Source organism: Pristiophorus japonicus, chromosome 10 (genome assembly GCF_044704955.1).
Source record: "Pristiophorus japonicus isolate sPriJap1 chromosome 10, sPriJap1.hap1, whole genome shotgun sequence".
In the NCBI taxonomy this organism is placed as follows: domain Eukaryota; kingdom Metazoa; phylum Chordata; class Chondrichthyes; family Pristiophoridae; genus Pristiophorus; species Pristiophorus japonicus.
Genome location: NC_091986.1, coordinates 30,178,107 through 30,202,740, shown reverse-complemented (window position 1 = coordinate 30,202,740; position 24,634 = coordinate 30,178,107). Strand labels below are relative to the sequence as shown.

General features: G+C 44.2%; 1 protein-coding gene across 9 annotated transcripts in view; it reads right to left on the bottom strand.

Moving 5' to 3' along the window:
- dachc (dachshund c) overlaps nt 1-24,634 on the bottom strand; it is a 662,558-nt gene that overhangs the window by 498,378 nt on the left and 139,546 nt on the right. The gene's annotated exons all lie outside the window — the stretch shown is intronic.

Genomic DNA, 24,634 nt, shown 5'->3' with positions numbered 1-24,634 from the left:
ATAGAACTTTCGAACTACAAGCAAAATCAACAGAATCCCTCTCCCAGTACCTCCCTTGACATTAAAAACCTCAGTGTCTCCAATAAATCAGAGCGTTTTGTTTGTAAATTATTACCAAAACTTATTTTCAGCTATTTTTCCCCCCCTTTGATTGTAGACAGATTTTTAGTTCCAATGTTTCCCAGCATGAGCTGTCTACGAGAACTGGTCCAAGCTGTGTTGCAACAGCAAAAGAATTTTCCTGCTTATAAAATAAAGCCACATTATTACATTTCTAGCAATCTGTACCACCTGTTCGGCTAAACACCATGATCCTGAGAATGGTGAAACAAGTCCTCAGGCTGATTCTGAAGCATTGAATGAAATGTAGTGATTGAAATGTAGCTGCAATTGTAGAGCTCTCCATTCCCCCTGACTGTGGAGCCGAAGAGCTGCCTGTGGCTAGAGGATGCACAGAACAGATCCGTGCTTGGGAACTGCAACAGCTGGGAAAATATGGAGCTTTATCCAACGGTCCAAATGTCATTGGCTCTTCCGCCAAGAAAATCTGAGCTCACTGGCAACTGTTTTACTGCCTGTTTTTCCACAGATAATTTGCACATTGATAAGTAAAATAGATAATGCAACAAGACAATGAGGGTCAAGGGATATGGGGATCAGGCGGGATAGCGGAGTTGAGGTTAAAGATCAGCTATGATCTTATTGAATGGCCGAGCAGTTTTGAAGGGCCAAATGGCCCACTCTTGCTCTTATTTTTTTAATGTTCTTATGCTCAACTTTTCAATCTTTCTTTTATTTCTTTATGCTTGGCCTTTTTCTTAAAACAGGCACAACTTCCTACTGTAGAAGGCTTCTCATTTGACACCTCGATCAAATGATAGCTTAAATTGGTCATCTGATGGTGCAGACTATCCATTCAAATCAACTGAAGCACAAAACCAGTTTTCTGATTGAGATTCAAAATACCCAAAGGCAAGGCTCTTCATTGTCTGTTACTTGTTAGCAGAAATGGTGTTGAAGATTCAAGTGGAAGCAAATATATATATACATATATATAACTGTTACAGGAAGCCTCGAGGTGGAAACAACATAACTCACCAATGGAAAGTTACCACAGTGCTTGTCCCAAACCACATGGAGCGCAATAAAGTGAGCATGGAAAGTTCTAGAAATGTCTGATAGTGCTGTCGCTGGAAATGTTCCAATATTCTAGAGGCTGAATATTCAAGAGCAATAACCTGCCTCACCACCCAGCTTCCGAAATGATGCCAGGTGAACCATTTATTCTTGTTGTTATCAACCCAGGCTTTGGTAGCAACAGGATGCCACTTTCAAGTAGCGGCTTATATACAGCAGCCAACTAGGGCTGGCTGAGATAGCCAGAGATTGCCTGAACTTACCACCTTGATCAGACTCAGTGAAAGCTCACTGCTCTGGAAGTGGTAAACAGCACTGGATTAACAAAGGGGAAACTAGTAACTTATGTGAGGGTTCCCCCATCTATGGAGCCCTTTGCCAACAGATACAAACCCAAATACATGGATCTTGTTTTACTGGCATCAACCAGATCACTTTAAAATATCTCGGGGGCTAACTTTTGAAAGCTGGGTAACTTAGCACCAGGTGCTAATGCTTCCCAGCTTTCAAAAAATTGACTTTAGCACTCCAGGAAGAAAGTAGAGCACTAAATCAAGCACTCCATTTCCTTCTTGGAGCACTGAAGGACGCAGGCAGAATGGAAACCTCCACAGCACTGCACACTGGGCCGTGCAGTGCTGCCGCATTTAAAGGGCCCATCCCTCCCTTAAAGGAAAGGGCCATCGCTGCGGGCTATGCATTTTTAAAGGGACATACCTGGACCACCGAGGGAGCAGCGAACCAACGCGATCAGCCCAGCGAACGATCACAGGCAGGACCCGCGAAGAAAACGGCAACAAGAAAGGTACTTTTTTTTTTTACTTATCTTGGCCATCTCGCCTTTAATTATGGCCCCCGGTAGCAGCCGGCTGCCCGATCCGGCAGCAACCAGTGTTTTTGCCCTGCGATGCTGCAGTGGGCGAATGTGTGAGTTTCTGGTCCGGGGTGCTACCGGGGCGATGCGCACGGTGATGATGTCATGATATCTGGATGCAGGAGATCGGGGCGCAATGCCGCGGCGCTGCCGCTAAACTACCACCCAATATGGCGGGAGTCGATGTCAGTGCAGCGTCTGATCGCAAAGGCATTTTTGGGCCCGGGAGGGGGGGCGGTGGCAGTAATGGGAGGTGCAAATGCACCCAATTTCTACCCCATGGCATCTAACCTCAGGTAGCAGGCATTAACCTGACTAATTGTATATGGGAAAAATAGGATAAAATTTGAACATTTGTAAACAACCTTGGGTTAACACTCCCAACATAGAGTATTGCGCAAAGGGAACGCATATTGGCTATTCAGGCATGGGAGGGCAGTACACCCAGCACAATCATCCACCCTTTATCAATTAATAACCAGAATATTGGGTGGGATGTACTGATGTCCCAGTATGTGTTGCTATTGCAAAAGGAAGCACTAATTGGTAAAAATCGTTCCCTTAACTGTTAGGTACAAGTGTTTGCATTACAGGATAGTGATCGTTTGCTGATTTAGATCAAGTTTCAAGGTGTCTTATCCTGCAATGCACCTTCTGGGGTTGTAAATATGTGAAGACACCAAGCAGCCATGCTATGGAAAGTGAATGAGTACATAAGGAGCTTTTCATCTAAAACTCAACATTAACTCTAACGTTAGGCAGGATTCCATTAGCAAAGGAGCGCACTCGCCTCGGAGTCAGAAGGTTGTGGGTTCAAGTCCCATCTCAAGTGATGCGAGCACATAAATCTAGTCTGACACCGCAGCACAGTGCTGACGGAGTGCTGCACTATCGGAGGTGGCGTTTTTCGGACGAGACGTTAAACCGAGGTCGCGCCTGCTCTCTCAGATGGACCTAAAAGATCCTTGATACTAGTCGAAGAAGAGCAGGGGAGTTATCCCAGTGTCTTAGCCAATATTTATTCCTCAGTCAACAATACTAAAAAACAGGTCATTTGGTCATTATCGCATTGCAGTTTGTGGATGCTTGCTGTGCGCAGATTGGCTGCCATGTTTCCTACATTACAACAGTAATTGCATTTCAAAAAGTACTTCATTGGCTGTAAAGCACTTTGGGACATCCAGTGGTCATGATAAGCGCTATATAAATGCACATCTTTCCTTTCAAGTCTTTCTTTCAAAGGATCGCATTTAAGTGTTTGGGTTGGAAAAATTAATCAAGGTCACTATGCATATAAAGATTGTGCGTCACGCTGCCAGCTGTTTCGGTGGAGAGTGCTGGAACACTCAAGCCTGGGTGCAGCAATGCTGTCATATTAAAACAACAGCACCTGAAGTCAAACACTTTGCATGTGCGCAGCCCGATAATATCTCATCAGCATTTAGTGATGAGGTAGCCACACTGGATTGTTTACAGTTATATGTTTTATTTCTTGCAAGCAAGGAAATAAATGAATTAAGGGGGGAGGGGGGTGAAATTCGACTGGGGCGAGGACGCATGACAGACGTTATCGCACCTATCACCCGTTATACGCCCCATCTGAAATTCAATGTCGCTCATATTGGAACAGGATATCATCATCATAGGCAGTCCCTCGAAATTGAGGAAGACTTGCTTCCACTCTAAAAGTGAGTTCTTAGGTGACTGAACGGTCCGATACGGGAACCACAGTCTCTGTCACAGGTGGGACAGACAGGCGAAGGAAAAGGTGGGTGGGACAGGTTTGCCGCACGCTCCTTCCGCTGCCTGTGCCTCTTTTCTGCAAGCTCTCGGTGGCGAGACTCGAGGTGCGCAGCGTCCTCCTGGATGCACCTCCTCCACTTAGGGCAGTCTTTGGCCAGGGACTCCCAAGTGCATTGGGGATGTTGCATTTTATCAAGGAGGCTTTGAGGGTGTCCTTGAAACGTTTCTTCTGCCCACCTTGGACTCGCTTGCTGTGTAGGAGTTCCGAGTAGAGCGCTTGCTTTGGGAGTCTTGCGTCAGGCATGCGAACAATGTGGTCCGCCCAACAGAGCTGGTCGAGTGTGGTCAGTGCTTCGATGCTGGGGATGTTGGCCTGATCGAGGACATTAATGTTGGTGCTGGACAGGAGATATAGCTTATAGCATTAAGTGTGTGAGCTACGGTTGGACTTTCGGATTACTTGATCTTGTTATAGTGGATCAATGTTTCTCAAAGAAATCAATCTTAAAAAAAGAGTTGGATTTATATAGTGCCTCTCATGACCACCAGACATTCTAAAGCGCTTTCCAGCAACTGAAGCACTTTTTGAAGTGTAGTCACTGTTGTAATGTGGGAAATGCGGAGGCCAATTTGCGCACAGCAAGGTCCCACAAACAGCAATGTGATGACGACCAGATAATTTATTTTAATGATGCTGATTGAGGGGTAAATATTGGCCCCAGGACACTGAGGATAACACCCTTCAATGATAACAAGGACAGAGGAATAAATTAAATGCATATAAAATCTATAAGATTTCAGTTGCAAATCTAAAAATTCCTAACTGTAAGTATTCAGATGCAATATAAAATGTGCCTTCAGCTATTCACTAAATCAAGACTTGAAAACTATTTGCCGAAGAGGAAATTTTAAGAGGGCTGCACAGCCTTGCCCATCAGGGGTATGTTTCTGCATCAAAATTGATGGTTGTAAAATTGGTGGGAACACAGGCTCAAATTTCCAATATACATTCACAGTGGGTGAGGCTTTGCTCTGACCACAACATTTCATACAATTACCTGAAATGCTTGTCAGCGCGCAAGGATATTTTGAAATAATTCATAATCAGCTCTGATAATTAAGAAATCGCAAGTTCCAAATCACCATATTTTAAACTGCGATTTATTACAATTTCCCTGTTTGGTTTATTTTAACTAAAGTGAAAATATCTCTTTGTGTTCAAGCATGTAATCAGCTAGCCCTCACAGGAAATAGAAAGAAAACAGATTTACGAAAATAGAGACAATTAATGTGCCTTTTCATTCGAGTTCAACAGGAAATCCTTTCTGATTAATATTGATTAGTTTGAGGCCTTGTGATTCCGAGACATGTTCTTATAAACAAAAATTATCTAATGTTTATATTCTTTCCTTTTTAATAATTAATGAAATGTAAATAAAGTCAATGGAGTTAACAGTTTGAAATTGCTAACTATGACAGTATAATCACAGGCAGATGCCTGCACAATACCCAGAACCTTTTTGTATAGAAGGAGGTTACAAATTTGCACTCTTTTCCCTCTTCAAAGTCGGAAATAATGGTGCCAGATCCCCTGAGCATTCGCTGTTAGAAACTGTTTGCATATTCAGTTATTGTTTCTGCTGCTCCAGTCATCTGCTGAAATTCGTTCTAATGTGGCCCTGATCAATTCTGCCAGCTGTGCTTAAGTGCTGTTTACTATAATACCATCACGTTGCATTTTCACTTGCAAACCAGCCGCCTGACAGTGCCTAAATGCATTTAGGGAATAACATTAGTTACATCGCCTCGTCAGGACATGAACGGCTCTCAGCAATCAGTTCTTCAAAAGAAAGAAAACAATTTTTTTCTTCCTTTTGAAAACATTTTTAAAAGCCATTTCGACCACAGACAGAAAGCATGATTTTTTTTTTTCCCATTTTCTGTTAAAATATCATTATGACCTTCAGCAACCTCGTCAAGCCATCCCTCTATCAGGTTGATTCAGTTCTATTCTTGAACCTTTTATTGTGCATTCGCCTGATGGAAGTTGCTGCAATCTGACTGCAAGATATTTTATAGATAACTGGTCAGCTGATTGGCTCAGGTGGTGCTGTCTTGTATTCTAAGATGCACCTCCATTTCAAAAAAAAAAGATGCACCTCCATGTAAAGCCACTGGAAAACCTAGTCTTGTGCTAAGTGTTTACTAGTGTCTCCATGTAAAAAAGAGAGAATGATGAAACAACAGCTTTAGGGTAAAATTGAGAAGTACTTTAGCTAGACTAGTGATACATGTCACCTCGGTCCACTCCAGTTTTGTGCTGAAGTGCACTCCTGAATGAAGAACATACAGTGAGTACACTCAAATTAACCATACTGTAAAATTGCACTAGTAGGTATACCCATCAGCATACTTGTCCTGTATTTGCATTAGACAGTAAAATTACCCCTTTTTCAGGACGATGATTCACGTGAAGCATTCAGGGAAAAATGACAGAAAAAAAAAGCCAGCCTGTTGGTTTAATGTACTTCTGATCAGCCCAGTTAAGCAGCGAGGTGGGCAGAATCCTGAGAGCAGCTCACCCGCTCACCATATCAGTTACGAAAAAATAATGGGTGCAACAAATTGGGAAGAAACCAAGGGGGAAACTGGGAGCAGAATAACAGTAGAAAAACAGCAGCACTATTGGCCTCAAATTTCCCCAGCTGCTTAGAGCGGCCTAGTTAGATGGGGTGTGCCGACTTCGTGGGGGAAAAAAAATGCTCCAAAAACTTACCGGGATAATTTGGTTGCTCCTGGATCCCTGTGGGCCCGTGGCGTGGCGCTAAGAGACCTGCGGGGGGCGGAGCTTGGGCCGCGCTTGTTCAGCGCAGCCGGCAGGGGGGGCGGGGCTTGGGCCCAGCGTGTCCTCGAGTGCCGGCAGGGGGACACATGTCCGTTTGTGCGTGCGCACATGCGCAATGCACGTTGCGCACTGGGCCAGGAACCTTGGCAATCGGCCATTTAAAGGGAGAGCGACCCCAGTGCCTCAGCAGCATTGGCAGTGGGCCATATTAGACGGTAAGGTGTGAATTGTGATTTTTGGGTGGCTGAGGGAGTAGAAAGGAGTGCTGCATAAATGCATGAAAGGTGAGAACTGTGTGTTTTCAAGATCACCTGAGTGTAAATCCAATACACCAATGACGCAAGAGCGTGCAACAAGAACGAAGAACTTCTTGCATGAGGAAGTGGAGAAACTAGTCACTGCCAATGAGGACAGATGGCAGGAGCTGGATATCAGTAAGAATGGTCCCACAAAAGTTCCACCCAAAAAAACAAGGAGACGCTGGAACCTAATTGCAGAAGAATTCTCCGCAGGGGTGAAGACCGCAAGAACTGGAAGCCAGTGTAAAAAGAAATGGCAGGACGCTGGTCAAGTAGTGAGTGTAAGTATTGTTGAGTTTTAAATGGACTTGCAATTGTCACTGTGATTATCTGTATATGTCCCATCCATCAGAAGCTCACCATGTGGCAAAAATTACATTTTCATCTTTGCAGAAGAAATCGGCCGACAACTAAAGGGAGAGAACTAGAACAGGAGGAGGGCCACCAAATCTGCACCGACTATCACCACTGGAACAGGGGGTCGCTGCCTTGCTGAGTCGCACCTACCGAAAAAGAATCAGCTCTGCACAAGCTGGGCCCACACGCGGGGGTGAGGGTCAATCAGGAAGATGCATTGTCGCCCTTCAAATCAACCTGCTGACTGGCCTGCTATGCATCAGACTACTCATTCTACCCATCCTGCCCCCTTCTTTCCTGCTAACCATTTGACTAATCTGATGTATCTTACAGAACAAGAAGATAATCCTGAACATCCTGAAGATCAACAGAAGATCCAGATGCGTCTGCTCCAGACTAAGGCGGGTGGGGGGAGGAGGGGTCCATAGATCTGTGTTCACGGGAGAATGCTGATCATGATATGGATCAGTCCATGGTACAGGGCATCACCTTGCCAGACACCTCCTTGAGCTCTGCCACGACATTCCTTGGTTTCACACCTTCCGAGGTTGCGGGTCCCAGTGGTGGTGGTGGAATGCAGGTTGGAACAACCAGGGCCCCACCGTCCCAGCCTGTGCCTCGCACTGGAGGGGTGCCGCTATGCAGACCCACGGCGAGGGGAAGGCGAAGCCGACCAGTCTCTCCTGAGGTGCAGCCTTCATCAGATGTATATCAGGTTATGTCATTGGATGAGGAGAACAAAGCCCTTACCCGATCACTCGTGGCCACCGTCAGTGGGGTGCGTGATGAGGTTGCGACACTGTCGGGAGAAATATCAGCTCTGAGACGGGAACTGAGGGCGGGCATGTCAGAGGGAGTGCAAATGATGGCAGAGGCCATGAGGGAGCTAGCTGCTGCAATAAAGGTACACAGGCCTGACAATCAAATGCCACTCCCACTGCAATCCCCACACCAGCCTCTGCTGAGACCCAAGCCGGGCCGCCAGCACCCCCCACCATCACCGCCTCGATGAGGAAGTGCACGTTCCCCGATATGTGGGTGAGAGATGGGTGCAGCCTTTCTTTGCTGTTGTTGTTGTTCTTGTTGTTGAAGTGCATTGTAAACTTTCCAATAAAAGATTTTTTGCATTAAAACTGAATCATGTTCCATTATCACCACACAACATTTCGGAACAAAAAAACATTCCTCACCCCAACAGTCATGTGTGCCTGCCGCCCCTAGCCCTGGCCGAAGGGCCAGCCAGTGTGTTCTGCAGTCGGCAAAGTAGGATTGAGCTATTTTCAGTAGCTGATTTATCTTTCATTTATTTTTGATGATGTTGTGCAGCTGTGTGCTGAAGTTGTTTTGATGTTGTGCTGATGCTATGAAGGTATTTAGTGCTTTAGAATCTTCTAACTCACCTCCCCCTAACTCAACTCACCTATCTCTGGCTACCTACGCTGATTTCTTAAATGTAGGTAAGGTTTTTCTGTGCCTACAAAAGTGACCACATACATTGGCCTAAGTTAGTTTGGAGTAACTTTTAGCTGGCCAAATTTGCTTCCATGGCCAAAACAGGCATCAGTGGCTGCTCATGTCCCCTTTTGGAGAAAAAAATCTAAACTAAAAAAAAACCTAACTAACTGACTTACACTGGAGCAAGTTAACTGGGGGAATATGCGATTTTTAAGTTATTCCAAAAAAAGCTACTTGCTCCAAAAAAAGCAGGGCAACTCCTGGGGAAATTTGAGCCCATTATTTCAAAATTAAAAACAGAAAATGCTGGAAATATTCAGCAGGTCAGGCAGCATCTGTGGAGAGGGAAACAGAGTTAACAGGGCCGAAATTCCCTATCGCCCTGGTTGGGGGCAGTAACCTTTCCGGCGCTGATGTCTCTCCCCGGAAGCAAAATTGAGGTTACCGCCTTACACAGGAAGTGGAACGCAATGTCGCGCGCTTCACTTCCTTTCGGGGCGGGATCGGGATTGCTACCCGGGGGGGGAGGGGGGTGGGGGGGGCATCACAGAGCGCGACGTGAACTCTCCGCGTAACGCTGATACCTTTCAATGCCCCTCCCCTTCCGTAAAGGGGAGGAATGCTGTGAACTCTGCAGGCCCTTTGATGGTCTCCATTGGGTAACCAGGGATGTGCAGTGCCATAGCCGCAACCCAGCACCGAAACGGAGTGCCGTGCTGCACAATCGCGGCCCAGATCCCGTGACATCGCTGGGCAGCGGCCCGAAAGGTAAGGCGGGGGGGGGGGGGGGGAAAGTGGTGGCGCGCAGTGCACCTCCCCTTTAACTTTCGCTCCGTGATGGGTGTTCAGCCCTTTTCGTGACCCGCGAGGCTGGCGGGGGCATCGCCCCCATTGGCCTCATGAGGCGCAGGCCAATTTGTGCCACGAGGCAGAACGAGGCCGCCATGGGGCGGAAAGGGTGCACGGCAACGACGACATTGCCAGAGACGCAGCGGCCCAGGGCGCTACCAGCGGCATGCAGCGCTACTGCATTCACGCCTCCGCTAACCCCCCGCAAAAGTTTGCGGGAGCCGGTAGCACCCCCACCCCAGGCGAAAACACTTTCATGCCCCGTTAGTGCCCCTGGGGGCGCACAACAGGGGAATTTTGGCCCCAGTGTTTCAGTTCGTTGACCTTTCATTCGGACTGGTTCTGAGGAAAGATCATCGACCTGAAACATAACATAAGAACATAAGAAATATGTGCAGGGGTAGGTCATTCAGCCCCTAGAAACTGCTCTGTCATTCAATAAGAACATGGCTGATCTTGTACCTCAACACCACTTTCCTGCACCATCCCCATATCCCCTGATTCCCTTAATATCCAAAAATCTATCGATCTTTGTCTTTAATATACTCAACGGCTGAGCAGCCACAGCTCTCTGGTAGAGAATTCCGAAGAGTCACCACCCTCTGAGTGAAGAAATTTCTCCCCATCTCAGTTCTAAATGGCTGACCCTTTATTCTGACACTGTGACCACTGGTTCGAGACTCTCCAGCCAAAGTAAACAGCCTCCCAGCATCTACCCTGTCAAGCCCTGCAAGAATTGTGTGTGTTTCAATGAGATCACCTCTCATTCTTCTAAACTCTAGAGAATGTAGGCCTAGTCTACTCAATCTTTCCTCATAGGACAATCCCCTCATCCCAGGAATCAGTCTGGGGAACTTTTCTTGCGTTCCCTCTATGGCAAGTATATCCTTCCTTCGGGAAGGAGACCAAAACTGTTTCTCTCTCCACAGATGCTGCCTAATTTGCTGAGTATTTCCAGCATTTTCCGTTTTTATTTCAGATTTCCAGCATCCGCAGTATTTTGCTTTTATATTTTTATAGCTTATTTTATTTAACAATAAATGGCTCTCGGTAAGTAATGGCCATTATACACATGTTATAAATTACCAAGATTGGCTTTGCAACTTGCCGTCTACCAAAACATACATTTCAAAATAGGATTTGAAAAACATGCTGAACCTTCTTAATACTTTAAATTTCATCAACGTACTTCCTTTAAAAAAAATTCTAATAAATATCATGACATGTTCAAGGCATTCTGACATAATGTACTCCTCCACATCACATTCCAATAAGTAAGAAGCACTCGAGAAATGACAGTATGATGGATACCGTGACAGATAATTCCAACATGGCACCATTTCACTTGATCAATATCTCCCTGCAATATCAGAAATAAAGGGTTATCTGCATGGTGCATTACTGATGAGGTGTGTTTCAGTCATGCTGAATGGAAGTTATAATTCAGCTCTGTTCTCTCTCTCCCTCGCCTTCAATTATTCAATACACTGGTATGTTTAACCCAACATCTTTTTCGCTGTCATTCTGGCAATTTAGTAACACATGTCTGTGTGTGATTATCAATACATGCACAATAATATTCCCAGGGTACTCATTGGCAACACTTGAATAACTAATATACAAACACAACAAAGGGGCTACCACATTAGAAACGGAAAGATTACCTTTTGGCATGTAGGGCTGAGAAGAGATTTGTGATTATTATGAGGAAGCTTTCTCACCAGTGTCTCTCTAACAATCCATTTCCAGTGCACACTGATACTGGATCAACTCTAATGATGTTGACACAGTGCTGTCTTCCTAATGAGGCAGGTTTTATTCAATGGTTTCCATCCAAACAGATTTTGCCCTTCAGAAATTTAGCACTGATTATTGCTACTGCATCTTTTAATTTTAACAAGAATTTCCTGCACTATTCAAATCAAGCGGATCACTGAAATCCAAATAGTTGTCACAGCTATTCCGATGTCCATTTGATGCTACTTTTTAAAGATTAATATTTTTCACTGGATCTACTTGGTCTGTGCTTTTAAAGAATTCGGGGTAACTCCATTTACGGTTCAATACCCTGATCCTCTGTATATCTTGTACAAAGTTTTACACTTTTTTTGTAATAAAATGCAGTATTGGACTTGAAATTACAGCATGAAAAATTAGTGTTCAAATGTCTAACATGACCATATGAAATGTCTTTCTCTGTTCTCTTAATAAAGGTGTTAACCCATTTGAAAAAAATGGGTCAACATGTTAAATATTTGTACTGTAGCTTCTCAGGACCATGATCTTTTAAAAATAACACATCAACTTGTATTATGTCCAAAGTAATGTGTTATCATTGCTGTGAATGAATTTATTGTATAGACAATGAGAATATAAAATTGATTGGTTCTGATCAATAGGTATTAGCCCTGGAAAGCAATGGAAACTCAAAGCTGAAGTATTTGGATTAATTAAATTAATTTGTTTTCGTTGCCCCACGATCGAAATGCGATTTTATAAACTTGAGAGAAATTTATGAGCCAAAAATACTTTCGATAACATATTTTTAAAACAAACTCATAATCAACGAGGTATCCAAGAAGAACACAGCAACATCTGATTTAATAACACACTCAGGATGCAGACAAACGCACCCTGAAGCTTTTAATTGAGTTATCATGTGATGAACATGTGTAAAAATATCCAAAGCTGACTCACAACCAGAAATGTGGCAGTCCAAGTATTTAAAGTTTCAGGCAGTCTGGTCACATGATCAGATCTGTCCAAAGCTTTAGCTGAGATAAAGGCACAAATGAGTTAACTCTGGTAGTTTTTGAATTTGAAAGGTGAATATAAAATGAATAAAGGCGATGTATAAACTATTTAACATTAAAAGAAAAATCAACAGTATTTTTACCACTTTGAAATTTCTGATCAAACCAGCATTCACTTGACCTGCTCCTGCCAGCCACTGGCCAATAATTGGTTGTAAGGAGCAACGCAAGAGCAACCAAGAGAGAGTTTCCCAGTGTAATGTATGCACCTGTGATTATGCTCACAAGTTTGTAGAGCTGTTGCCAATATTTGAAGGGGCTGCTCCTCAATTTCGGGTTGCAATTCAGTCCCACATTCCTGATCTTTGGGCACCCTGTGCGGAGGGGAGCGGGTAGGTCCGAAGGCCTCCTCATAGGACTGCTCCTGGGCACAGTCAAGGGGGCCATCAGCCGGTCCAGGCAGCGGGCGGTTGAGAGGGTCATTCAGCCTGACTGCCTGCCTCTCTTCCGCGGTTACATCCGAGCCAGGGTGTCCCTGGAGATGGAGCACGCGGTGTCCACCGGTACGCTCGCGGTCTTCCGTGAGAGGTGGGCGCCAGAGGGACTGGAGTGCATCATCGCCCCCGGAAACCAAATTTTAATTTGATTTTACATGTTTTAAAGTTTAATTGGTTTATTGTGCCGGGTTTTAGTGTCCCCCTCCCCTTTTAGCCAGAGGACACTTGTATAATGTGTGTTTTTTGTGCCCTCAAAAAAAAACAAGGGGACACTTGTTTGAAATTATTTGGAGTGCCCTCCACCTGCTTTAATCAGGGGAAATTTGATTTAATTGTTTAATTGTTTTCGACAACAATAGTTGTAGAGCTGTTGCTAATATTTGAAGGGGCTGCTCCTCAAATTCTGCTGCATTTCAATCCCACACTCCTGATCTTTGGGCGCCCTGTGAGGAGGGAAGCAGGTAGGTCCGAGGGCCTCCTCGAAGGACTGCTCCTGGGCATGGCCAAAGGGACCATCAGCCATTCCAGGCAGCGGGCGGTCGAGGGGGTCGTTCAGCATGACTGCCTGCTTCTCTTCCGCGGTTACTTCCAAGCCAGGGTGTCCCTGGAGCTGAAGCACGCGGTGTGCACCAGTACGCTCGCGGCCTTCTGCAAGAGTTGGGCGCCAGAAAAACATAGAAACATAGAAACATAGAAAATAGGTGGAGGAGTAGGCCATTTGGCCCTTCGAGCCTGCACCACCATTCAGTAAGATCATGGCTGATCATTCCCTCAGTACCCATTTCCTGCTTTCTCTCCATACCCCTTGATCCCTTTAGCCGTAAGGGGCATATCTAACTCCCTCTTGAATATACCCAATGAACTGGCATCAACAACTCTCTGTGGCAGGGAATTCCACAGGTTAACAACTCTCTGTGTGAAGAAGGTTCTCCTCATCTCAGTCCTAAATGACCTACCCCTTATCCTAAGACTATGTTCCCTGGTTCTGGACTTCCCCAACATCGGGAACATTCTTCCCGCATCTAAACTGTCCAGTGCTGTCAGAATCTTATACTTTTCTATAAGATCCCCTCTCATTCTTCTAAACTCCAGTATATAAAGGCCCAGTTGATTCAGTCTCTCCTCATATGACAGTCCAGCGATCCCTGGAATTAGTCTGGTGAACCTTCGCTGCACTCCCTCAATAGCAAGAACGTCCTTCCTCAGATTAGGAGACCAAAACTGAACACAATATTCCAGGTGAGACCTCACTAAGGCCCTGTACAACTGCAGTAAGACCTCCCTGATCCTATACTCAAATCCCCTAGCTATGAAGGCCAACATACCATTTGCCTTCTTCGCCGCCTGTTGTACCTGCATGCCAACCTTCAATGACTGATGAACCATGACACCCAGGTTTCTTGCACCTCCCCTTTTCCTAATCTGCCGCCATTCAGATAATATTCTGCCTTTGTGTTTTTGCCCCCAAAATGGATAACCTCACATTTATCCACATTATACTGCATCTGCCATGCATTTGCCCACTCACCTAACCTGTCCAAGTCACCCTGCAGCCTCTTAGCGTCCTCCTCACAGCTCACACCACCACCCAGTTTAGTGTCATCTGCAAACTTGGAGATATTACACTCAATTTCTTCATCCAAATCGTTAATGTATATTGTAAAGAGCTGGGGTCCCAGCACTGAGCCCTGCGGCACTCCACTAGTCACTGCCTGCCATTCTGAAAAGGATCCGTTTATCCCAACTCTCTGCTTCCTGTCTGCCAACCAGTTCTCTATCCACGTCAGTACATTACCCCCAATACCATGCGCTTTGACTTTGCATGCCAATTTCTTGTGCGAGACCTTGTCAAAAGCCTTTTGAAAGTCCAAATACATCACATCCACTGGTTCTCCCTTGTCCACTCTGCTAGTTACATCCTCAAAAAATTCCAAAAGATTCGTCAAGCATGATTTCCCTTTCATAAATCCATTCTGACTTGGACCAATCCTGTCACTGCTTTCCAAATGCACTGCTATTTCATCCTTAATGATTGATTCCAACATTTTCCCCACTACTGATGTCATGCTAACCGGTCTATAATTACCCGTTTTCTCTCTCCCTCCTTTTTTAAAAAGTGGTGTTGCATTAGCTACCCTCCAGCCCATAGGAACTGATCTTGAGTCGATAGACAGTTGGAAAATGATCACCAATGCATCCACTATTTCTAGGGCTACTTCTTTAAGTACTCTGGGATGCAGACTATCAGGCCCCGGGGATTTATCAGCTTTCAATCCCATCAATTTCCCTAACACAATTTCCCGCCTAATAAGGATATCCTTCAGTTCCTCCTTCTCACTAGACCCACTGTCCCCTAGTACATTCAGAAGGTTATTCGTGTCTTCCTTCGTGAAGACAGAACCAAAGTATTTGTTCAATTGGTCTGCCATTTCTTTGTTCCCCATTATAAATTCACCTGAATCTGACTGCAAGGGACCTACATTTGTCTTCACTAATCTTTTTCTTTTCACATATTTATAGGCGCTTTTGCAGTCAGTTTTTATGTTCACTGCAAGCTTCCTCTCATACTCTATTATCCCCCTCTTAATTTAACCCTTAGTCCTCCTCTGTTGAATTCTAAATTTCTCCCAGTCCTCAGATTTGTTACTTTTTCTAGCCAATTTATATGCCTCTTCCTTGGTTTTAACACTATCCTTAATTTCCCTTGTTAGCCACAGTTGAGCCACCTTCCCCGTTTTATTTTTACTCCAGACAGGGACGTACAATTGCTGAAGTTCATCCATGTGATCTTTAAATGTTTGCCATTGCCTATCCACCGTCAAACCTTTAAGTATCCTTTGCCAGTCTATTCTAGCCAATTCACGCCTTATACCGTTGAAGTTACCTTTCCTTAAGTTCAGGACCCTAGTTTCTGAATTAATTGTGTCACTCTCCATCTTAATAAAGAATTCTACCATATTCTGGTCACTCTCCCCCACTCTCGCACAACAAGATTTCTAATTATCCCTTCTCATTACACATCACCCAGTCTCGGATGGCCAGCTCTCTGGTTGGTTCCTCGACATATTGGTCGAGAAAACCATCCCTAATACAGTCCAGGAAATCCTCCTCCACCGCATTACTACCAGTTTGGTTAGCCCAATCAATATGTAGATTAAAGTCGCCCATGATAACTGCTGTACCTTTATTACTCACATCCCTTATTTCTTGTTTGATGCTGTCCCCAACCTCACTACTACTGTTTGGTGGTCTGTACACAACTCCCACTAGCGTTTTCTGCCCTTTGGTATTCCGCAGCTCCAGCCATACTGATTCCACATCATCCAGGCTAATGTCCCTCCTTACTATTGCATTAATTTCCTCTTTAACCAGCAACGCCACCCCGCCTCCTTTTCCTCTCTGCCTATCCTTCCTAAATGTTGAATACCCCTGGATGTTGAGTTCCCAGCCTTGGTCACCCTGGAGCCTTGTCTCCGTGATGCCAATTACATCATATCCGTTAACTGCTGTCTGCGCAGTTAATTCGTCCACGTTATTCCGAATACTCCTCGCATTGAGGCACAGAGCCTTCAGGCTTGTCTTCTTAACACACTTTGCCCCTTTAGAATTTTGCTGTAATGTGGCCCTTTTTGTTTTTTGCCTTGGGTTTCTCTGCTCTCCACTTTTACTGTTCTCCTTTCTATCTTTTGCTTCTGCCTCCATTTTATTTCCCTCTGTCTCCCGTATCGGTTCCCATCCCCCTGCCATGTTAGTTTAACTCCTCCCCAACAGCACTAGCAAACACTCCCCCCAGGACATTGGTTCTGTTCCTGCCCAGGTGCAGACCGTCCGGTTTGTACTGGTCCCAACTCCCCCAAAACCGGTTCCAATGTCCCAGGAATTTGAATATCTCCCTTTTGCATCACTCCTCGAGCCACGTGTTCATCTGAGCTATCCTGCGATTCCTACTCTGACTAGCACGTGGCACTGGTAGCAATCCTGAGATTACTACTTTTGAGGGACTGGAGTGCATCATCACCAATGGCAACCAAATTTTAATTTGAACCAGTTGACTGTCTAAAGTTTAATTTGTTTAAGTTTGTCAGTTTTCGTGCGCTCCACCTGACCCCCCCCTTTTAGCCAGGGGGCACTTTATTTAACGTTTTATTGTTTTACAGATACAACAAAATAGTTGTAGAGCTGTTGCATTGTGAGTGGCTTAGCCAGTCACGTGATGTTCACAAGACTCAATAAAACCCCAGTCAGTTGAGGTATGCAGTTGTGAGCCTAGTGGATGAACTGGTAAGGTGTAGTGTGATTGTTAAACTTTTGTTAATAAACCAACTAGTTCTTAATAGCAATGTGTTGCTATGAATTCTTAAGCTAAGAACTGATGAAGCAAATACATTGCACCCTCCAAGTATTCCTCCTTACAGCTTCTACTTGAGATCTCCCTGTAAAGGCATAGTTAAAGTAAGGAAGTGATGTGAGGAACTATGAACCTCTGATCCACTGTGTCAATGGTACAGCAAGTTGGGCTTCTGACATGCAATTATGCCCCACACAACTATTCTTAATTTACGGTGGAGGTGGGAAGATCTCTTTGGTTTGCTATCTGAAGCAAAATCATAAACACATGTTTAAAGATTTTTTTTCTGAGCTTATATTAAATGTTATCCCAGTTTTATACTTTGTCATCATTTGCAACAGTTCCAATTGAAAACATTCCATGGAAACAATAACGTCATTTTACAACCTGCCACAAGAGTGAACTTTCAACGTCGTGGGTTCTTGATAATGTGCTCTCATCGAACTACACGCACATCTCCATCGGGACAGTTAAAATATTAATGCCGCACAATTTCACTAAAACTTATTCAATGATAAAATATTTTGCAAGGTTATTAGTCAAGGAGTACTATACTACCCTAATGCATTCGTTGTTTTCCATGTGTTCGTAGGAGGAAAAACACAGAGTTCGGGAGAATTGCCATTTTCTCCCTTTCCCTTCTCAAGGAGCCGGCTCTGGCAGGAGCACAGTGCATTAGGTGGAAGAGTCCTCAAGCTTGGATACTGTATTCCCCATTTCTTTTCTGCTGCCAGGAACTCCCAGGTGTTGGTGGGGATGTTGCACTTTATCAGGGAGGCTTTGAGGCTGTCCTTGTAACGTTTCACTGCCCACCTTTGGCTCGTTTGCCGTGAAGGAGTTCCGAGTAGAGCGCTTGCTTTGAGAGTCTCGTATCTGGCATGCTGGGAGAGCGCTGAGCTCCTTGAGTCTCATCGCCGAGAGCATGCAGAAACCAAGTGCAGGCAGTGGAAAGAGCGTGCGGCAAACCAGTCCCACCCACCCTTTCCCTCAACGACTATATGTCCCACCTGTGACAGGGCCTGTGGTTCTCGTATTGGACTGTTCAGCCACCTAAGGACTCATTTTAAGAATGGTAGCAAGTCTTCCTCGATTCCGAAGGATTGCCTGTGATGATGATGATGATGATCTGCTGCCATTTCCCTCCTTCCCTGACAGAGCTGCGATTATAACTCAGCGCAAAGGCTGGTGGAGGAGAGGAGGGAGGATACCTCAGTGAGAAACTCAAGAGCGGGGCTTGGAGAGGCAGCAGAGAACGAAGATTTTAAAGAAGAGGTGAAACAAGATGAGGTGCTCGAAGGTGGAGAAGGTACCAGAGGAGTAGCGGGGGAAAGAGACAAAAGTGCGATTTAGTAATCAGGGCCACGCCGTCACTGTGGCGGTATAGGCAGGGCAGATGATAGAAAGTATAACTGAGTGGGGACGCTTCAGTAAAAGGCAAGGTATCACCATCCATGAGACAAGTTTCAATCAAAGCCGCGATGTCAAAGGCAATCATCCATATTCAGGTCATGGCTGAGTGAATGGACATTCTGGAGGGAAATGCAGAGAGGGATGATGATGGTTGAGCCATTGGCAGAGTCCGAGGTGGCATTTGCATATTTGAATCATGAGGCTCCACTGCAAAAGGAATATTGAATTTCAAAGCAAATCATATAGGATAGCAGTGATATAAATGTTTTCCTATGTCTGGTTGGACAGTCTGAAAACTGTAGGAACAAGCATGAAAAGGGATGTTTTATTCCTTTGGATGACAAACTTTCATTGTGTTATGGGTGAGGTAATGGAGTATAAAAAGCAGTGTGATATCTGCAGAGATATGAATAGGGCTTATTGGAAAAATGGAACAAGAAGATAATCATTTGGTATTTAAAAGCAGGAGAATCCAGCAAAAAAGGGGTGGCAGAGCAAAGCAGCGGACTTATAAGTACAAGAAAGTGAGGGGACTATCATGGCCTGGTAGCAGCAGGGGAACAGTATCATGTGTCGCACTGCTCACTCGAAACAACAACATTTTCTTCAGATGTGGCTCCAGAGGAGTTGCACTGTTAGAAGACTCGATCAAGTCAGAGAACAATCCCCCAGAGGACTGCAATCCTGTTTCTAGTTAAGTACACACTAATGACAAGAAGACAGCATTACAAAGTAATTGTGGTCAGAATAACATAGCATTTCCATCAACTTGGAGTTCTGTTTGGACAAAGCTACTCTCTTGTTTTCTTTGGGATGAAGTGAAAAGTTAGTAGTTAGATTACTTGAAAAATCACATTTTTAATATACCTTATACCAAGGAGCTTTTTTTAAAAAATGTCCTTGACAGAGTTGTTCAAAATCGTGAGGGGTTTTGATAGAATAATTAAGGAGAAACTGTTGCCAGTGGCAGAAGGGCCGGCAACCTGAGACCGCAGATTGCCAAAAGAACCAGAGGTGACATGAGGAAAACATTTTTTTACACAGCGAGTTATTATGCACTGCCTGAAAGGGAGGTGGAAGCAGGTTCTATAATAGCTTTCAAAAGGGATTTCAAGAAATACTTGAAAGGGAAAAAAATTGCAGGACTATGGGGAAAGGAGTGGGACTAATTGGATAGCTCTTTCAAATAGCCACCACAGGCACGGTGGGTCGAATGGCCTCAATCTGTGCTATATCATTCTATGATTCTATGCTGTTGTTTATACCACAAGTCTGGCAGGAAACACAGTAACACAATTTGCAGATTTGTGAGATTCTCTGTAATTTATATGTGGCCTGTGTGGTCTATTTATCTTTACATTCTTTCGAGATCTTCGTCTCATTATTTATAGTTTTATTTTGGAAGGAGAACATCCTGGTGGAATTATATTTTTTTTAAAAGCTCAAACAGTAGGGAAATCTTCAGGGAGGCTTATTTGCCAATATTTTGCCTCCCTTAGGACTTTAAAAAAATTCCCATTGTGTGGATCTCAGAGCTCCAGATTCAAAGAGCTTGAAAAGAAATCTATTGCATACGTCTTTGCATAAAGGAAGTTTTTCGGTATGTCTGTGTTATTTTTTTTTATTGCTTGATTTCCATAATTAACAAAAATGTTGGCAGTACTTTCCCCAGCACAGCCCATTATCTGAAACCCTCCAGTTTCCTCATAGGTGCATTTCTGATTGTCTGCAAATTGCATTTCTTTCTGTCTCACGCATGGGAATACATGCCAAGAAACTTTTCCAGACAAACTATGCAAATTAACACACTTTATCTGACATTTGAGTATTTTGTGCTCATCAGTCTCTAATCAAACACTAGCAAGTTTGTCGCAGAAGGAAAAAGCAATTCTTTTAATAGCATTAAACGAACCATGAGGATTCACTACTTAATGGTTCCTTTACCAGTCACAGCTGTGTCTGTGCAGCTCTGCTGCTGTGCTGAAGCACAAATGTGTTTTCTTGGGAGATCAGATAAATGAGAATTCTGAATTCTTTGGCTATTTATGCATATATACACACACATGCTGTAGCTCAACATGTGAGGAGATTGGTTTTCTGGTTTGGTTTATGTTTCCCAACACACATAAATACAATATAACGCACTTCATATTTACTCATTTAAATGTGTGTATTTTTAAAGGACCATTAACTGCATTTATTTGCTAATTGAATTGCGGATTAAGTGGTGCACTGCGTTAAACCAGAACTAAATTTTTTTGCAAATAGTGTGGATTTTTTTCTAAGTTGAAGCTTTCCAAATATTGGTTAAACTGTATCTTTGGGTTTCATGGGGGGGGGGGGGGCGGGGGGGTAGGGGTGTTTGGAGATGGGAGCTCGGGATGGGGAGGGGGGCGGTGGGGCGGTAATCGGCAGTTGGGCCTTCCATAAGGCTGGTTTCCCTGAGTCCATGCCTAGCGGCAAACCAATCTTACAATGGAGGCCTCAGGTAGGTGTTAGGTGCCTAATTTGCATACGCAAAGGGCCAATTGCCTGTTTCGGGCATGGATGAAGAATGCTTCTTTTTTTGTCCTTACCCAATATGGTGGGTGGCACGTTTCAGGCCGGATGTGGGTGCACGCTTTCTGCCCAACATTCTGGGGCTTTCCTAGGCCAAGTAGTGCCTGAAAAATGGGTGCTACACAACCCAATTTCTAGACCTATAAATTAGTAATTAAGTTCTGATTTGATTTCTTGAGAACATTAATGCTCTTTCCAAGAGGCCTTATCTTACTGACTTGACTTTGCACTGGGTGCAGTATAACTGGAGCCTTAAATGACAATTACAGGCTTACAGACATTTACAATTGGTACTTCTTTAAATAGTGATTGTTTCTGTCGTGGTATTAGTTAGTGGAATGCAACTTTAGTTTAGCTTAAAAATACAGAGGTAATAGGAGGCAAAGCTCGAGGCCAGCAAGGAAGAAAGTAAGTGCAAACTTTCTTTTATGTACTGCCCCATGACATTTCTCAAACATCCCAAAGCACTTCACATACAATGAATTAGAATCGCTGTCACTGTTATGCAGCCAAATGTGCTAGTCATTTTGTGCACAGCAAATCTCCATAAATAACAACAAGATGAATAACTAGTTCATCTGTTTTAGCAATGTTTTTGGAGGAGAAATGTTGGCCAGGACACTGGGAGAATTCCCTGTTCCTTTCTGAAATAAAGACATACAGGGGCCAATTTTTACTTTCATCACAAGTAGCATTGCAGAAGAGCTGCCCATTACACAGCTCGCACAGGTTGCAGTTCCATTGCAATCAATAGGAAGGAAATTCGGCTGGGGAATATAACAGGGGCCAACATACAACTGCCAATTTACTTCTTGTGTCGAAAGTACAAATTACCCCTTTGGGATCTTTTACCTTTGACCAGAAACTTAACTGGACCAGCCACATAAATATGGTGGCAACACGAGCAGGTCAGAGGCTGGGTATTCTGCAATGAGTGTCTCACCTCCTGACTCCCCAAAGCCTTTCCACCATCTACAAGGCACAAGTCAAGAGTGTGATGGAATACTCTCCTGGAGCAACACTCAAGAAGCTCGACACCATTCAGGATAAAGCAGCCCGCTTGACTGGCACACCATCCACCAATTTAAACATTCACTCCCTCCACCACCAACATACTGTGGCTGCAGTGTGTACCATTTCTAAGATGCTCTACAGCAACTCGTCACAGCTTCTTTGGCAGCACCTCCCAAACCCGAGACCTCTACAACCTAGAAGGACAAGGGCAGCTGACGCGTGGGAACATCATCACCTGCACATTCCCCTCCAAGTCACACACCATCCTGACTTGGAAATATATCGCCGTTCCTTCATCGTCGCTGGGTCAAAATCCTGGAACTCCCTCCCTAACAGCCCTGTCAGAGCACCTTCACCACACGGACTGCAGCGGTTCAAGAAGGCAGCTCACCTCCACCTTCTCAAGGGCAATTAGTGATGGGCAATAAATGCTGGCCTTGCCAACGATGCCCACATCCCACAAATTAAAAAAAAGTCATTTTAATGTCTCATCTGAAGCCAAAGCCCTAATTGTTTGCATCTGATGGTAAAATTAATACATTGTAATTATGGTTGCATGTGTATAATGAGTAATTAATGAACAGACAGGCTGAGATTTACCATAGCAGCAATTGTTCTCAATGAGTGCAGCAGGACTTTTACAACACTGTGATAACTGGTCACAGCATTGATATCAACTGTACTGTGATCCAGTGCATTATTAGTCAATCCAAAGCTAAATCACAATCACACTCCACCACTAACGACAAAATAACGCGATACATATACATCTGTGCTTTCCGTTAGGAACCAGATAGGAAAGATAAATCCCTTCAAAAAAATGTTTCCACCAATTTCCACTTGGCACAAAAGGTGATATTTATGCTTTTTGGGTGGGCTCATCAAGGAGGGGAATGAAGATGCTGGGAAGTCATAGAATCATAAAATGAAACAGAACAGCAGGAGGCCATTTGGTCCCTCGTACAAGGAGCTGGCTCTTTGAAACAGCTATCCAAATGGTCCCATTTTCCTGCACTTTTTCTCCTGTGTGGTGCAACATTCTACACTAGTTTCAAGCAATGTCGAGCCTTGTTGGGTAAATCACAGCACAGGTGAGACACAGGAGAGTCCAATCTTTATTCCAACAGTAATCTTCACCTTCCATTTCCCAGTTTACAGACACTCGAGCTTTGGTGTGACATTTCCTTTTCTTCTGCTATAAATCCTAACGACCTCTCTCTCTCTTATGGTGAAATAGTCCAGTTGGTGCTAAATTATAGGCAGTGTTCTGCTGTAGCATTGAATTCACTGGGAAATAGATGGCGATTACCCTAACTCATCCATTGAGCATCCGTAACACCCATTTTAGCATCCAATGTGAATAGCTTTTATTTGATTCTGGCTTGTTGAGATCTTTTTGCACAATGCACGGCATCCTGTTCCATTTGTGTAAAGACCCATGGTATTCCTATAGTGTTCAGTCATCCGCATCTAAAGGAATGCTCATAGATGGGTTAGTAACTTGGGCGATTATAAATGCCCACCCGCCCAGGTTCCACATAGGAGGGCTCGGTCACAATTTGCAGATTTACATCAGATATTCTCTTGGGATCACAAGTCACTCCCGTAAGTGGGTCTCACATTCCCTACACTCTGGAGTGTCCCTTTTGCTGTGTAATATCATAAACAATAGCATAATCCAGGGATGGTAACAGAGAACTGTTACTCCGTCTACCATTTACTGAATTATAACAGATGTCACTGCTTTTACCAGACGTAAGGGTTTCATGGGCATTCGCTGGGCAGTAGTTGGGCAAATAGCACAACCCTGTGCCAACGAAAGTCCATTTCCCGGGGATGCTGTGGATCTGTCAAGCTGAAACTTGTTAGATCACAGGTTCCGAGTTTTCGCGCATGCATGTCACATGCGGAAACCTGCAACTTGCGGGGCACTTACGATGCCGCACGCACTCATAGCCCCAGGGAAATCCGGGCCAGTATATCTGTAAATTGTTGCTACATTTCTAAGGACTACTAGAGCTTTGCACTGACTAAAGACCAAGAAGCAGAATTTCACAGTTACTCCAAGAATGCTCAAAACATTCTCTGTGCATTGACCCTTACTCTCATTGCCCTTCCAAATATTCAAGGATTATTCCTCGAGGGACTGAAAGAACAAATACACAACTCCTCACAAAGCAAGTGCAATCCTGCTTTCTGTACCGAAGCAGGCTGCAATCTATCGAATGGGCAAAAAGAAGTAGATTAAAACATTCAAAGAATGTCATGGGCTCTTATCTATTAAGCACCTAAAATATATTTGACTGCTAAAATACATCAAAGTAATTGAAACTTGAGATTGTTCCCTACAGTCTTTTAAACTGGTGTCTTTCCTGCTAGCCTGAATGATACTTTAATGCTGCAAATTAAATCTGCACAGACCTTACTAGAGAAATTACACCGCATTCCCCTGAGCTATTTTAATTATACGTATTCCAAAAACTTTCACTTTTTC